Consider the following 17,105-nt stretch of genomic DNA (forward strand, 5'->3'; position numbering starts at 1 on the left):
AAATTTTTTTTCTCATCTATTCGATATACCAATTTGACAGGAAAACAGCATGCGACGTCATCACGCACAGGTTTTTATTAGCTTTAATGCCGCTGGATGGAAACACACTTTCACCGGCATAGCAACAATAAGCTTCGGAGTACTTGCTACATGACTGAAGAATATTGTATCCCCTCTGTTGACACAAACTGAAGTAGGTGGAGGCATAATGAAAGGATGTGGCTTTGTCATATGATTAGAATAATGGTGTCATGGTATAATTTGTGTTTGTTAATAGTTAGGTTAGACAAAGTTAATTAGGCTAAGTTAAGCTAATTCAACCCTGCCGGGAAATTTGGCCTCTTCCTTGGACCCAACCTAGCCCAACTATACAGGAGCAGAAGACCTCATGTCCTTTTCAAATGATGATAATTTGCTCTTTTTGCTATTTGTATCTTTTGGGACTGTTGAAGCTGTCACTTGGAAGTTGTGTTGGGTATTTGACTACCTTTTGACATTTAATGGACTGAAGAAAATTTGAAAATGAAACCATCCTCTACTTGCACTTGAACTTATTATTTTAACACATTTTAGTCCTGGTTAAACTGATAATGTTATAAAGATTTGGATGTTGGACAGTAAATTTGATACTCAACAGATAGATTTTGGGTGGAGGATTGTTTCAAGCCTGTCAGCAACTCTTGACTGTCATGGGAAATGCTGGCATTAAAAGAAACCTGGACCATATTATCACTGGATAATGAAAACTGGACATCAGGAGTCATGTATCACTTAAGCATCTTATTGACTATTGATTGACACTTTGTTTTGTGAGTTATCCTGGATTTCAATTTCCTCAGTTCCTCCCTCTACTGTAGTCATTGTACTGCAATCAGCACATGACTTACAGCAGGGGATGCCTATTGTTTTGCTGTAATCTAGTTACTGACTAAATTGAATTCATGGATGATGAAGTTGATAACCATAGCAGATAATGAGTCTAGATAACATTAAGATTAGATACTGGATGGTCAGGCATTTTCCTTTACAGAGGCACCACCTGTTTTTAGCAACACAGAGCCACTTCCACGTCCAAGTAGGCTGTTCAAAAACATTGTCCTTTTGATTGTTTACTCTCTGGCTCATTATTATCAAATGGTAGATTGTGTTGAATGAAGCACCTAAAGGCTCTTGATAAAGCAGACTGAGTGATGCCAGTTATCTAAAACATACAGAAAGACGGCTTCCTTGACATTCGTAGGTCACTGATAAACAATTTAAGGTTTTCTTGTGTGAATGTAGAGTTATTCTTTTTTTCTAACTGGACCAGGAAACTGTGTCATACTTGTCGTTGAGGTTACACAACAGGGAAGATAAAGTAACATATTGTAAAGAGGAAGTAGTGGTTAATGAAGAAGTGCCAATTACAGAAAAGAAGATGGCTGTGTGAATCATAGTGGCTGTTTGTTTCACTGGCTTGTCCTATTAAAGCCTTGCAGGCCATCTATAAATGTACTTTATTCTTGTTCCTTGTTCAGTCTGTGTGAAGCAGAGGCGAAGCTGTGAGTAAAGTAAGGGATGTGAATATACAAACATGCCTAAATGTATGAAGTTTATTATACATATTCTAAGAATGTGTTCTATATGTTTAAACAAGTATGCTCTATAAACACAGAGTCTTAACAAACAACGTAATGCACATATATATTAATAGTTGAAATCACATGAAGAGGTTTCAGGGTACAACAGATGATGCACTCTGTTGCTTGCCTCAGATGCTTAGGATGACTAAGATTACATTTGGATTTATGAGAGATTAAGCAGGCAGTGAAAGATAAACGAGGTTCTACAGGGATAAGAGTCTCCAAAAGGTGTTGGATTTAAGCTTGGACAGAGACAGACTGTCAATCTATCACTCTGGCAGTTCACACACTGGCAAATGTTTGGGGTTGGGAAACACTATTGAGGCTTGTTGCAGAACAGTAGCACAGTAGGCTTCATACTAATGCACGCCTCCTCTGCTCAGTGCCGTCATCGAATTTTTGTTATCCTGGACTGGGAATTTCAGGGAAAGAGAAGCTTATATGAATTATTTGTGTGAATGAACACACAGTGATGCACATGTTTTTGTTTTTTGTCAATTTTGTTTATTGGATACCATTAAAGGTCCTATGACATGCTGCTTTTTGGATGCTTTTATATAGGCCTTAGTGGTCCCTTAATACTGTATCTGAAGTCTCTTTTATATAGACCTTAGTGGTCCCCTAATACTGTATCTGAAGTCTCTTTTATATAGACCTTAGTGGTCCCCTAATACTGTATCTGAAGTCTCTTTTATATAGACCTTAGTGGTCCCCTAATACTGTATCTGAAGTCTCTTTTATATAGACCTTAGTGGTCCCCTAATACTGTATCTGAAGTCTCTTTTATATAGACCTTAGTGGTCCCCTAATACTGTATCTGAAGTCTCTTTTATATAGACCTTAGTGGTCCCCTAATACTGTATCTGAAGTCTCTTTTATATAGACCTTAGTGGTCCCCTAATACTGTATCTGAAGTCTCTATTATATAGACCTTAGTGGTCCCCTAATACTGTATCTGAAGTCTCTATTATATAGGCCTTAGTGGTCCCCTAATACTGTATCTGAAGTCTCTTTTATATAGACCTTAGTGGTCCCCTAATACTGTATCTGAAGTCTCTTTCTCGAAATTCTGGTGCAGAATTACATCCACTAGAGCCAGTCCCACAATGAGCTTTCCTTAGGATGTGCCATTTCTGTGTCTGTAGCTTTAAATGCTATTGAGGAGGAGAGAGGGGGGCAAGGTGGAGGTTGGGCATGTGGCCTTGACCAACTGCCATGCTTTGTTTGTTTTCAAGCCATGATGCCTCTCTCTCATGGGTGGGCCAAATTCTCTGGGCGGGCAAAGCAGAGAAAGTTGAGGTAACCTTTCCCCTTATGACCTCATAAAGGAAAGATTCCAGATCGGCCCATCTGGGCTTTCATTTTCTCAAAGGCAGAGCAGGATACCCGGGCTCGGTTTACACCTATCACCATTTCTAGCCACTGGTGGACCATAGGCAGGCTGGGGGAACGCATATTAATGTTAAAAATCCTCATAAAGCCTCGTAATTTTCATGCCATGGGACCTTTAAATTACAATGCCAGACCCAGAAAGACTTGAACTGACTATCACAGATTTTACTCATCGCAATTAGTTTACTTCTCATGTGCAGTACAACTCAACAGTTGAATTTTGTCTTCTGTTGATATGGAGAAGCTTTGCCATATGGAAATGACCCTGACAATGTCATAAGGGTTATTATGGCTTGGGCTTGGAGACTGCACATTTTAAATAGAAAGCCTGCGTTACAAACTGGGGGTGTGGAATTTGAAAGATGTTACCTTTTGATAGGCAAGAAGGGTCTTATGAATAGGTGCTATTAACTGCATAATAGGAAAAGTAGGAGCCAGAGTTTCTGGAGCTTTAATCATATTAGGGAGTGGGCTGGGCGATATGGACCAAAAGTCATATCCCGATATATTTTGGCTGAATATCGATATACGATATATATCCCGATATTTTTTTCCGCAAAGTGAGAGCAAATGTTCAGTCAAAGCCAAAATCAAATATGACATGTCACAAGTAGTTTCATAGAAACAGTTGCAAAATCAAATAAATAATAAACTGGTTTCTTACTGGTTCATGATTAAATGCTCAGCTGTTCAAATAACAATAAAATGTAAACATAAATACTGTATAACAGGAGTACCTTTTTTAAAATCAAAGCTCCATAAGGTGCACATTTACATTAAAAAATATCTTAAATAAAAAGCCTATAAAATAAAAGAGGCCAATCCAAAAGGAGTCAGCAGCTTGCTTGGAGCAAGGATCACATTTGAGCTATATCGATATATGCGATATGGTCTAATTCCATATCTCATTTAAAAATATATCAACATATTTTTTATATCGATATATCGCCCAGCCCTATTAGGGAGTGCAAGTAAGAATGTCTGCTTTGATTTTAACTTTTAAAAATGTGTCTCTTGCAAGTCCCCCACCTTTATCGAAGGGTAATTGCCAGAGTATCCCTATAACATTGGGGATCACTGATGAAATACTTACAAGCTGTACCACAAATATTATTTAGTAGTCACACATGTGTGACTAATACTACTAAATAATATTTGTACTTGCCATTATGGTTATAGGATGCCCAAGATGATTTTTCTGAATCTTATCTTATCTTAAAACCAATCAAACCAAAAGCTAGGCCTATGTTCTGCTTTACACATACTAATTTGGTAGGTTAATTTTATTAAAATGCAAAACCTCTGACATCTGTTTAATACTTTTTTTTTTACTGTAATAAGTGCTGTTATACCTAGACCATCTGTTAGAGTGACAGATATATTAAGGTCTTAAGGTCTCCTTGAGGTTAAGACATACAGATTTGGGTTTGTGAAGGTCTGTGATTGTTTTATGTGTTTTACTACCGTTTGGGTCCAGATGGATTGCGAAAAGAAAATGGGACTATTTTTCAGGTGGAGCCTGAGGTAACATAAAGCATAGATATTGTTAATGATTTAAGGAGGGTGCAGTATAAATGGGTTAGGTTTGGTAAATGAATGCGAGTCTTCAGAATGTCCTCACTACACAGCAATATGTTTGTGTGTGTGTGTGTGTGTGTGTGTGTGTGTGTGTGTGTGTGTGTGTGTGTGTGTGTGTGTGTGTGTGTGTGTTTGTGTGTGTGTGTGCATTCATGTTTAAAAAAGCATGCACCTTGGGCTATCATGTGCTGCCCTCTGCTTTATTTGGAGCCCGGCAGTCAGCACATGGACACCAACTGGGCCCTGGCTTCCCCTATATGTGTTCCTGCTGCTGTGTGGCCTGGCCTCCCAGTCCACTGCGCTGGCTTCCCTGCCAATCCTGCGTGGGATGTTTGTTCCAGTTGCTCCTCATTTACACGCAACACTCAGGAGAAGGGGTGTGTCCCTCTCCAGTCAAACAGAAGGGTTTTCAGAGAACTTTCTTTCTCTTTTGGGAAATGCAAACAGGCACAGTTTAGCCCAATCCTCGAAATGGCTTTTTTTATTTATTTTTTTATCAAGGGCATTATACCAGTTACAGTATACTTATTAATAAGTGCTGGGTATCGCCACGGATTTCCTGATTGGATTCTGATTCACAAGGTCCTGATTCAATTACAATTTTGACTACATTTCTGATTCTGGAGAAAGCTACAAGTAGCAATACCACAGGCCAATCAAGCGGCCCGTTCCAAACAGGCACATTTTGAACCGGCTCTGTACTAGTTTAACATAAACACACAATAAAGTGCAACTCTACAGACAGTCCAGTCAGTAAGTAATGAGTGACATTTCATTCAGATATCTTGAAGTGAGAGGTCAAGGGACCCCTTTTAAAACGGCCATGCCAGTTTTTCCCCCGCCAAAATGTAGCCTATATTTGGATGACATACTAGCATGACATAGTTGGTGGAAATGGATTCCTTTGGTCTTCCACTTGCTTATGATACAGACAGAGATTGATTCTGGATCGGATTATTCAAATGAAAATCGATTTCATTTGGAAAGCCGATTTTTTTTTTCTTCTACTTAATAGTGCAAGTTTAACCTCTCAAATGTGAAACACATGAGCGAGGGAGTCTGTCAGTGTCAGTTACAGCTGCAAATACACCTTCACTCATTCCTGACCCAAAGGCATGCAGGGACACATCTTTCTTATTTTACGGTTCTTGAATCACTACACTATCCTGCATCATCCCATCTAGCCTTTAGCAGGCCTTTTTTTTGCCTGCAAGTCATAAACCCTTTGACCATTTTACTGGCTCCATTATTAACTTTATTTAATTTTGTTTGACACATTTATTGCGTTAAGCAGATAGACATTACATTCAAGTACCACATAAATTACAACTGCTAAACTAGCAGAGAACTGCACAGTATCTGTATTGCCAACTGCCGCCATGGCTCTTCGGATAATGTCTTGCTTTGTCCACAACTCAAAGATATTCAGTTTCCTGTCCCAGAGGAGAGAAGGAACTAGAACATATTCACATTTAACAAGCTGACATCAAAGAATTTTTACTTTTGTCTTAAAAAATTACTCAAACCGACTAATCGATTATCAAAATTGTTGGCAATTAATTTAAGAGTTGACAACTAATTGATTAATCTTTGCAGCTCTAATATAATGACCAATATATATATTTGAACAAACAACAGTTTTGAAATGGATTTTTTTTTTTTTTACATACATAGCGAAACATTTGACAGTGTAAATCAACTTGTCAGTGCTCTTTGCTAAATGTGACACAAATTACCTATTGCATTTTTGTACTGCAACTTCTTGTTACTTATTGGCTGACATACACTAATATGATATATAATATATGATAATAAGCTAATATTGGCTGGCAAATTGTTTGGTCTAGCTCTAACTTGAATATTTATTGACTACATTTCTTTTTTTAAGCATTCAGGAAGCAGCTTCTCATTTTTAGCCGGCACTGACCATCACGTCTGGCAGTTAAAATGACAAACGTTGTCGCTAATTATTGTTAATTCCATATGAAACTTGCTCTGTCAGTCCGGTGTCTGTATGGCCAAAGATCAGTGTTTCTGTAGTTCCAACAACGTGATTTGTCTTCTTTCTAGCTGATTGTGTCACGTTTCAGTCACATTCCACAGTAAATCTTTTATTCCCATCAGTAATTTAAGTTTATGATTAGCTTATTGAATCATTTTGAACAATGACCCTCAATATTTGGATCAGATAGCTTGTGAAAAATAAGGTGTGTGACATTTAGAAGCTACAGCTGTGTCGGATACTTAATTTAAAGGTAAGGAAATATAAGTATCGGATTGTTGGACTCAGTATCGGCCGATACCTAATATTAAAGGGCTCGAATGGAGACCAGGGCCAAACTAACTCGATTGGGCCATCCCTAAATAATATTATTATGCACAATATCTGCTAATCAATGTGCCAGACTTACTGGATATGGAAACACTACTGTCGTCAACCTGAAATCCTGTTGCTATCTCTTCTCATGCTCTTTACATAAAAGTGAAGCTGGTGTTTATTTCAGACACACAATGCATGTGGTCAGACTGATAACAGTAAACATTTTCCAGCAGCTGAAAGCCACTGCTACTGAATAGACATTGAACAGACGTTGTGGGAAAAAACTACTTAACATGTTTTTCCCCTGGACGTTCTCTATATTTGCTGTTGGTAGTCTTGGGGTTTTCCACTTCTTGGTCAGCAGAATGTGTATGGCTAAGTAAGGCATTTACAGTGAGTCATTTTGGCCTTATTACCTTTGCTACTGCAATAAATACTCCTGTAGGACAAAAATAATGCCAAATGAGGCATGTGGAGTGCAAAATCTGCCTTTGAAATTACATCAGGAGCTGGCAAGGATTTGTTCAAATCAACAGGCACATGCAGGGATTGGACACATGAACATGAACATGAAGAGATTATATTATGCCTTCCAGTACAATAGCCCTGCAATAAACGCTACCTCTTTAAGAAGAATTTAGAAATTTTGTAATTAAATAGAGTTGAATGAATGTCTCTGCTCTGTCTCACCAGAAATTAGGCATTCATTTTATGTTTAATATCTGCCTTAGATTGTGTAGGTGTTCATGTTTTTGTGTCCACTCTAGGTATATACAAGAGGTAAAGACACAGTCGTTTTGGGCGGCTGGGCGCTAAGCCCAGGGTGCAGCGACGGCGCCCTTGTAAAATTGTGTCGAGAAATATCTTGTTTTGGTGGAAAATTTGCACGTGGGGAGGCGAGCCCTGGCATTAAAATGGCTCAATTCCTGCAGAAGAAAACGCCACATAAAACCATAGTCATAAAAGACGATGTCGACTATAAACGTTTACTGATAAAAAAGACAAACATAATTTGATCATTGGTGCCCTAGAGAGGTGAAGCCTGCGTATACTTTTTAGCTTTCGACTAGAAAGTTCCACAAGAATTTTTGACAGTGTGCCGACCACTTGGTGCACATCCCAGTAACACTGGCTAAGTATTAATAGCAGCAGCTGTATTGATGTACATAGGCCACTTATTCTGTCTGTGTGTCACTGAGACAGAGAGAATACAATTGTTTAATAATAGCAATAGGAAATGCATGGATGGATTTTTTTTAAGTAAGCCCAGCCTGCATGGGCTTACGACACCAAAAATGCATACAGGTCGGGACCAGAGTACAGCGTATGTTAAGCACCACTTACCGTTTCTTTTTTCTTTTTTTATTTTACACAATGTATACTTCCACGCTTTGAAAATTGAGAATATATTCTTGCAGTGCTGGAAAAAAGTAATGTAATAAATTACGGACTTAACGTGTAGGTTGCTAGCTTGGGGTTTTTTCATGTAGCGACATGGATTTTGAAAACGGTAACGTGCAGATAGTGGAAGGAGAGGAGAATTCCATCTGAAATAGGCGGCCAATGGCGGGCTTATACGCACATAACTACAAGCAGCCTAAATGACTCAGTTAAAAGTCAGAGATGAAACTGATAAAGTGGAAGCTTCAATCATTTCCAGCATCTCTCATGACTTCTACTGAGCTGTCCGCCAAAATAGGAACTGAGGTCACAAAACACCTGAGCCAACTTCTGTTTTTGCTAAACGTACCCACGGGCTGACATTAATGTTCAGCTACCTGCCATATCAAGAGAGATAAAATACTAAGCTGAACTGATGATAGATTGCCATAATATGCCTACTGTAGGAACCGCACTGATGCGAAACAATCTGTAAAATGCACTTCTTAAGCCCTCTTTTAATTGACAGGCGGAAGTATCGACATGCAAAAGGGTGATTAGGGGCCTTTCTACATCCGCTTATGGCGAACAATAACAGAAGAAGATCACCTTACTTGCTCTTAAGACAATTCATGGAGCCAAAACATGAATCCATAATGTAAGCACTAAGTGTATTATCTATTTTCAAGTAACTCTAAACTAGAGATGGAATCATAGTTTGGAATTAGCAATGATCACAGAAGACCCAGCATCCATGGAAAAAGGTTTAAAAAAAATTATACAGGGTGCATGCCTTCGTCTACAAAGGAGTGTCACCTGATCCTGTTGTGTCAAATACAGTTTACAGGCAAGTGTGTTGTTACCTGAGATGGTTGAGGTGGGGCTGCCCATGTGTGTAGTAAAGTCGTTACAGACTTCATGTTGCCTCACATCATGCAGTGAGTGGCATTTACCTTTCCCCAGCTAATTCACTGTAGTTTACCTTGACTTTGAATAGCTGATAGTGAGTAGTGGGATTTTTCCATCATTGGATCATCGTAGAATGTACGTATGTCTCACTGCAGACTGCAGTTCAGCTGAGGTCTCCTTTACAGACCAATAAAGAAAAGTCATGGAAATGTTTCAGAAAGGAAACTAAAAGGTTCAGTCACCATTTTACAGTCAAACATTAGGGAAAATCTGACTGAATATGATGGCTCGCATTGTTTCCCCTCAGTTTCACTTGAGTCAGTGCTTGTAAAAGAAAATAACCTTTCCATTTGCCAGTTTACCTGATTACACAGGTTACTGTTAACACTGCTGTGAAATGTTGGTCTAGGTGTACAAATTATAGAACAAATAGTTTGTCCTTCCATATTATGTCATGATGGTGTTAACTGGTGGGTGTATTTCCGGACGTGATCAAATGGGGGCAACAGAGTGTCATTATTAGTCTTCAGCTATGTGTTGCATAATGAGGGGAGTCTAGTCAAATTCAAAAGGACACGCCAGTCAAAGATGAGCCTTTGCAAAGTGTGAGTTTTTAGTTTTCTCTACTCTACTACAGTTACTGCAACAGACATGTGTGTGACTGTTCCAGCGTTCAAACTCCTGTGTTATCTAATTTACACGTACTGTAAGTTCTATTCAAATGGCTCGTATAAGCACACAATCTCACACAGACCAATTGTACAACATCGGCCCTGCTCCAAAAAGCTTAGAGCTGAAGGAAACAGGCCTCTGGTAAACAGAGTTAAACGACCCAGAACATGTTCTCAGAAGTGGAGTTAGTGGACCAATTCTGAGCTAAAATACTGCAGAATATTAGTTTTGCATCCATCAAGTGGCAAGAAAAACTACTACAGTGTTGTTCTGTTGGATGTATAAATGATGGTCATTTTCTGTTAACAATTGAGCCATAACGGCTTATAATGTAGTACAGTATAGTATATTGAGGGTTTTCTTTTTCCTCTCTTAGAAAACATTTTTTAAGAGGAGGAAGTAATAGAGAGACGAGTAGATGTCATGTGACGAAGGCCATGACCCAAACTCACATGACATGATAAAGAGATGATATTCTAGCTTGTTTAACACCATGATTTCCAGTTTTACAGTGAGTCATTCAGTATAATGATCTCAAAGGAAGGTTGACCTTCCTCATGCCAACTCCAGAGGGCGCTATCCCATACTGGTGGGGATTTAGTGTATCACTTAACAGCTCTTGAGTAGGGCAGATGGTAATGTCAGACATATGGAGTGGCGTTTTCTGACTGTGTTACCTTGCTGCTGTCAAACAGGTAGTTTTAACTTTTGCTTTGTCCTAGTCTCGCAGAACAACGTGTACCACATTTTTGAAACTGATAGTATGGGTCCTTTTACTCCTGTATTTACTAAAGCAACAAATCTTTAGTGCTATTTGCACAGGACTGGTATTAGCAGGGATCCTGTCACGTCTGTACACTATCACTACAGGATAGTCTGTATTTTACCTGCATTTACTGACATTATCCCACCCATATGATGTCAGGGCTCTGTTAAAACTTTCATATACAGTATAATTGCCAACACAGCCAATACAACTCTAAATCACAGATTGACTCGCACGGGACAAATATTATCACACAACCTCTGTGTTTGGTGAAATATGGTAGGTAATTTACGGTGGAATATTTACTTGACAAATTACAGACCTGGCAGATTCGCACGGGATTAAGATTACAGTCAACCTCTGCAATTAATACAAACCTCTAGGTCCCCAGGTAATACTAGTCCTGTGCAAATAACAGCAACAAAACCCCCTTTTTTCCATTTTAGGCCCCAAACATCTCTTCACATTCCCTTCAGAAAAAAGGAGCAATGGAAAGAAATGTAGCGCTAGATGAAAGGTCATTAAAGTGGATAGAAATCAGGGAGTTGAGAAAACAACTGTGGAATTATCTTTTGGTTAGAAAGAAAGGAAAGAGCTGTGTCCTTGAGCTGTACTTGGTGTATCGGTTACAAATCCAGTCTCCTCCCATCTTCCCTTGTAGAATCAATCAATACATACTGTATTTTGGGATTAGAAATCTGAGCCTACTGGGAAAAGGTTCATCTCAGTTGAACTGTTATTTTCTGAGCACATAAATCCATCACTGTCTGTGAAGTAGGATGGGCTGATTGGCGATGATTTAAGGCTTGATTGTTTTTTCTAGGGCTGCACCATTACTGTAATCGCAGTTGCAATCCCGATGTTGCTCTGTGCGATTACATAACCGCAAAACAATGTGATTAAATAAAACAAAAGGATGTGCTGTGCACTCTAGTCTCTGGTTGTACTGCAGTCTCCACATTGTTACACCTTTCCTATTTCACTGCGGTCAAGCAGCCGTCGCTCAGATGCAGTTTGAATGCATTTACCTATCATTATGCGTTAAGTATCAGTACATGGGTGCACAGTGTCGGCTGATTTCTCCACAGAGATCCAAGCAACGGCTGCCTTGACTGCAGTCCTGTATTAGGCTCCCTGATTGTGGTCGGTAGCACAGGGGAGACATTCCCTCCAGGGCCAATGCTCTTTTGGGGGCAACACCCTTCACTTTACCTGCAGTACTCACTCAACGCACCTGCCATTCTCACTCTCACTTACACTACCCTCGTTCACAAAAGATGTGACCAATGAGTAGTCTCTGTTTAGGCAGTAGCGTGTGTGTCGTGTATGGTCATGGTGAGCATCAGAAGTTTTATTTTGTATCTACTTTTACTTTAAGAAGAGATTGTACATTGTATATTTTGTAACTTAAACAGTAGTTATCATATTACACCCATTTCAAATGTCATTGTTTATAAGGGCATATAAAAAAAATATATATACAGTATATATATAGTATATATATATAGTATATATATATATATATATATATATGTGTATAGTATAAAGTTTTATTTCAAAGCTCTGAGCCACACTCAAGATGATATTCAAACATTTTAATCCATATTGAATTCCAACGTCAATAATAAAAAAATTGCTAAATAGAAAAGAAATGATTTAATAAAAACGAATAAGCATACTACAACAACAACTACTACTACTACTACTACTACTACTACTATTACTACTACTACTACTAAGAAGAACGTTTATTACTTACTCTTAGAAATCCAAATCATACATCAAAATGAATTTATAAAAGATCTTACATTTTTCTTTGACACTAAGACTAAGTTGTCCATGCTGGTATTTCACTGGTGTGCTATGTGACTCCCCTCACACTCCCGCCATCCACTGGTGAGCTGATCGTCAATCGTCAATCTCGAGTAATCACCATTGGACAATATGAAAATAGAAATGTTCTCCCAACCCTACTTTGGAGCTAGTTCAAACCATAGACACATAATATCTATGTCTCCTACCTTCCTGTACAGCATTTCCATTAACCTGTGTTTTTCCATGCCATAGTGATCAGCAGTTTTTTGTTTTGATTTTATAAATTGATTATTTCCTCCGCCTATGAATATTTTGGAGCAACAGATGAGTCTGTAATGAAGTTATGTAATAAATACCCTTGTGTTCCTGTGTTATTATGTTGTGCTTTGGCTGGGAGACATTGCATCAAGCATGGAATGGTGAAAAACCGTCTGGGAACTGCTTATATCACAACATTTTAGCCTAGTTTTCAGTCTCCACTGTGGATCATTGTAAACTCTCTCATAAAAGGGACATTGTCCTCCTGGCCTGGATGCACTGACTGAGACTGAGAAGCAGTCTGACTGTCTGGCCACTTAATCAACGGATGCCATTTCCATCACTGCTCATCCACTGAGCAGGAAGTAGATAAGTGCTCTCTTTGTTACCTTAGTAGCACCATAATACTTTGTGAACATTGAGTTGTCAGATCACAGTATTGATTAATGCCTTACTTTCACTATCCACAGAAACATTCCCTATGATTCGAGGAGCTGCTTCGGACAGTATATTAGCTCTTGGGCTTATTCACTAAACACTTGATTTGCCTGTAGCATGGAGCCAGTCCCATTATTTGCAACCACACCAACTTACTGGAAATGTTTCATTGAAACCTGACCTGCCGTCTCCATAGCAGAAGGTTTGGACAACGTATTTCTGAAATACCTGATTGGATGGTTGGTGCTTTCCTGATATGTGACAAGTGTTCTGGTGAATTGAATCCTCCACGTTTTTCCTCCTATAGTGAAGTACAGATTTCAGATGAATCCCTCAAACCCCCTAAAATGTTCCCTTTTTGTTCTTAGTTTGAAATTACACAGAGGAAAGAAGTTTAGTGTCTCTCTATTTCTCTCCCTCTCTCTCACCAACCGGTTGTGTCAGATGGCCGCCCATCAAGAGCCAGGTTTTGTCCGAGGTTTCTTTTCTTTAGATAGGTGCCTGATCGTCCGCCTGGCCATTCATACCGGGCGCGCCGGTCACAAAGCCATCCTTCTCCTCTCAGCTCTCTCTCTCTCTCTCTTTTTTTTCTCTCTCTCTCTCTCTCTCTCTCTCTCTCTTTGATAGAAAGAGACAGGTTGAGTGGGGAAACTGGTAATTGTAGCCTATATGTGGTTGTATGTGTGTGTGTGGCTGTGTGTGTGTGTGTCACTCTTTCTGTCCATCCGTCGGCCTCTCTCTCCGTGTGCCTGATCGTGTGTCAAGAAGTCAAGACAGCCAAAATCACCATGAACCTAGATGTTTTATTTTGAAATGTTTTATTTTTGTAAAGTATCCGGCTTTACTGGGGTCTTCCTGTATGTGATTACCTGCCTGGCTTGACACATACTCTCACATCTCGCACAAGAAATAGAGGAGACGCTGAAGCTATCGCTGCAGCGCGTGGGCCGACGCGCATGCTATGCGCCCGCTATGAACGGACAGATTGGATAACATGGGCGCCGAAATAAAATGAGCTGTGCTACTCTGCTTACGGGGCCGGTGTGTTTTTCGACTATTAAAATGAAGTCTTTCCTAGCCGCTGTCGCACCAAATGCATGCTCTTGTGGGAATTGTTGGTTCTGTGTAAATTATAGTTAAGACCTACTCTATCTGTAAAGTGTCCTGAGATGTCCATGAGTTATGATTTCAGCTGAGCGGAGGAGTCAGTGATTTTAACCAGAGCAGTTTCAGTACTGAGTTTAGGGCAGAAACCAGATTGGAAGGGTTCATGGAGGTTGTTTGAGTCAAGGTGGGACTGAAGCTGACTGGCAACTACCCTCGCAAGTGTTTTAGAGATGAAGGGAAGGTTGGAGATGGGCCTGTAATGGTTCAGGTCAGCTGGGTCGAGGGAGGTTTTTAAGGGGTGTAATGCAGACATTTTTAGAGTGTGGGTTACAGTGTGAGTGTGGGGTACAGTTCCAGAGGTGAGGGAGGAGTTCATTATTTTTGTGATCAAGGGGGAACTAGATGGCAGACAGGCTTTGACAAAGGTAGTAGGGAGGGGATTCAGCAGACAGGTACTGGGTTTGGCTTTGAGGATGAGTTCAGTGATGGTATTTTCGGTAGCTGGGGTGAAGTTGGAGAGAACTTACTATTAAAATGGTCTGTGTTTATATAGTGCCTCTCTTCCTTATTGGAGAAAGCACTTTTTGCCTATAATTTGCCTATAATTCAACCATTCAAATACACATTCATACACCGATAGTGGCGAAACTGCCGTGCAAGGCGCTGGCCTGCCATCGGGAGAAACCTCGGGTGAGGTGTCTTGCTTAAGCCACAGCCGCCCCAAAGCCCCTCCGTTGTTGAGGTAAGGGCATACGATTTGGTTCAGGTTAAGATAGGTGTCACGGCATAACCACAACTTGATAGTATTGTTGCGTGTCTAGGGGCTTCCAAAGTTTGGCTGCTTGTACATTTGACTCTACACCTGGTCTGTCAGGCTACAGGTTAAGTGGATGGGCCCACCTGTGTTTTGGTCTGGTGGTGATCAGCCTCGATGCTGCAGTGAGTTTATTTTTAGACATTTAAGACGCGGACAAATACCATTAACACAATTTGATGGGGAAAAAAAGAATTCCTTCCCCGTGACATTCAGAAACACGTCCTTCCTCTCTGACTGCCCTTTAGTCTGTCCATAACTTCAGCTTTGTAAACTCCTAGCGGCTGTGACGCAGGTAAGCCACACCCACCTCAGCCTGGCAAGCCAATAGGAAAGATTCTGCCGTGACATAGGGGAAATGCATCTTAACGGGGAAACGGTCATAACACCGGCAGCACGGCCGTAGCTGTGGCAGGCAGGTAGTACCGCCTGGTAGCTTGGCGTAGCCATGTTGGTTTTGGCGGCCGGGTCTGGAGCAAACTATGGTCCAGTCCAGCTAACCTCCTTGTGTCCCTGCCTGGAGCTATGCTAATTAACCTCCTTAGTTGAATAGCTTGTAAAAAACACTGAGATACCTGTCACTAGGCTACATTTATTTGTGTTGTATACACTGCGTGTGTGCGAGAAGACGTTACACTAATTCACACTTCCGACATCCCTTAGAGATGATTCATCTAAGACCTGCACATTATTCCGTCTGTTGGTGTATGGCGAGTTGGGAATGAACTGCAGTCAACAGAACGGCTGTAAACGCCCCCTGAGGACGTATTGGGACTCAAGGCCTATTCATTTCGAAAGAGCAACGGCCAATTGGGAAACACCACATCATGTCACCACTTACTCTGACCAATAGTGCAAATTCATCACTCCCTCACTCAAATTCAAAGAGGCTTTATTAGCACGACCATATTTACACACAGTATTGCTAAAGCACACTCACTCACTCCGTGATAGACTTTTAGGTTTGGTCACTTTGCCTGCCCGTCTCGGTCTCTTTTCTTGTGTTCTTCCGCTCCACCTCCTCCCTTTCCTACACTACCAGTCCAAAGTTTGGACACACTTTCCAGTTCAAATGAATGAGGAGGCGTGTCCAAACCTTTGACTGGTACTGTATATCCTGCAGCCCCCACCCTTCCCATGTTGGGGAACAAAAGGGGGAGAGGGGTGTTCTGGGTGGAGCTCCAGACGTTAAGCAGCCAAATGAGGCTCAAGGGCTGTAGCATTATGAAAGAATGAAACAGCATTTGCTGCTGCGGCTTTTTCCTTAAGCAGAGTTCCTTTCAGCATTTCTCATCACACTACTGTAGGGATGTCACGAGAACCGATACTTTGGTACCAAGTCGATACCAAAACTGTGAAAACGTGACAGTACTGATTTTTCCGGACCTGACGGGGGCAGTAACATTACAAGTGTTCTAGTCTGACGCTAATTGCTGAAGAATGCCGACCAGCACAGAAAAACAGAGAATAGCGCCTCATCTCTGTCAGCCTCTGGCTTTACCGTACATCTCTACAGCAACGGCTTCCCCGACTTCACCTGGAGCTGGGAGTTCCAGGTGAACTCACGGAGGACATTACCGTTTGCTAGCTGTGTGGTGATGCTGGGCTTCAAAGCAGCGGGCTGTGGGCCAGAAGGCTGACCTTTTCTCCAGATTAACGTGTAAATCACGCTCTCCTTGCCCCCTCAACTCCACACCAAAACAGTGTCAAAAAGATCTGACACTGAAGAAATAGTGACATGACACAAAAAAACAGCAGACCCATAATTGTCAGGCTTGTGTCTGTCTCTCTTGTCAACACTGCACCTCGTATTTCAGAGGTTGCTCTGAAGAGATAAGAGCATGAACTCTTTGACTCCCTCAGATCCCCCTCCCTCTCCCTGTGTATTTAAGTGTCTTTTCACAGTAACATACATTACACTTATAATGACATGTACATGCAATGCAAAGGTTGAATGTGTGTGTTAGCATGTGCATGCATGTTTGCAAACCCTCTTCAGGGGTGTGTGTTAAATGGTGTGCGTCTTTAAATCAG

The 17,105-nt window shown here is 40.6% G+C and overlaps 1 protein-coding gene across 4 annotated transcripts in view; it reads left to right on the plus strand.

Annotated features, from left to right (window-relative positions):
- slc12a7b (solute carrier family 12 member 7b) overlaps window positions 1–17,105 on the plus strand; it is a 99,968-nt gene that overhangs the window by 4,715 nt on the left and 78,148 nt on the right. The window lies entirely within an intron of this gene.

The sequence above is a fragment of the Perca fluviatilis genome, chromosome 22 (assembly GCF_010015445.1).
Source record: "Perca fluviatilis chromosome 22, GENO_Pfluv_1.0, whole genome shotgun sequence".
NCBI lineage: Eukaryota > Metazoa > Chordata > Actinopteri > Perciformes > Percidae > Perca > Perca fluviatilis.